This window comes from Penaeus monodon, chromosome 29 (genome assembly GCF_015228065.2).
Source record: "Penaeus monodon isolate SGIC_2016 chromosome 29, NSTDA_Pmon_1, whole genome shotgun sequence".
Taxonomy (NCBI): domain Eukaryota; kingdom Metazoa; phylum Arthropoda; class Malacostraca; order Decapoda; family Penaeidae; genus Penaeus; species Penaeus monodon.
This window is the reverse complement of record NC_051414.1, coordinates 25,053,878-25,054,185: the sequence shown is the minus strand read 5'-3', so window position 1 is coordinate 25,054,185 and position 308 is coordinate 25,053,878. Positions and strand designations below refer to the sequence as shown.

Below are 308 nucleotides of genomic sequence, written 5' to 3'. Positions count from 1 at the left end.
TCTTCAACACAAAAAAATCAGTATTTCACTTATTTTTTTTTCAAAGTTCAAAATTCCGCCCCAGAGGTGGCCTTTGTATTGTAGTGCCTTTACTTTGGGGAAACAACCAATTTCAAATAAAAACTAATTTACTTATAGTAGACAGTACCAACCATTAAAGTAAATCTAAACCGGAATATTATCATCATTGTTTATACTTATATTTTTTTAACATTAGTTCTGCATAGATAAGCTACGGCATATTACCAAGGAGTCTTAATGGAAAGCATATTTTATGGGTAATGTGCACAAAACTCACATTTTTCAAG

The 308-nt window shown here is 30.5% G+C and overlaps 1 pseudogene; it reads left to right on the top strand.

The window, feature by feature from the left end:
- Positions 1-308, top strand: part of LOC119591789 — a 6,528-nt pseudogene that overhangs the window by 5,752 nt on the left and 468 nt on the right.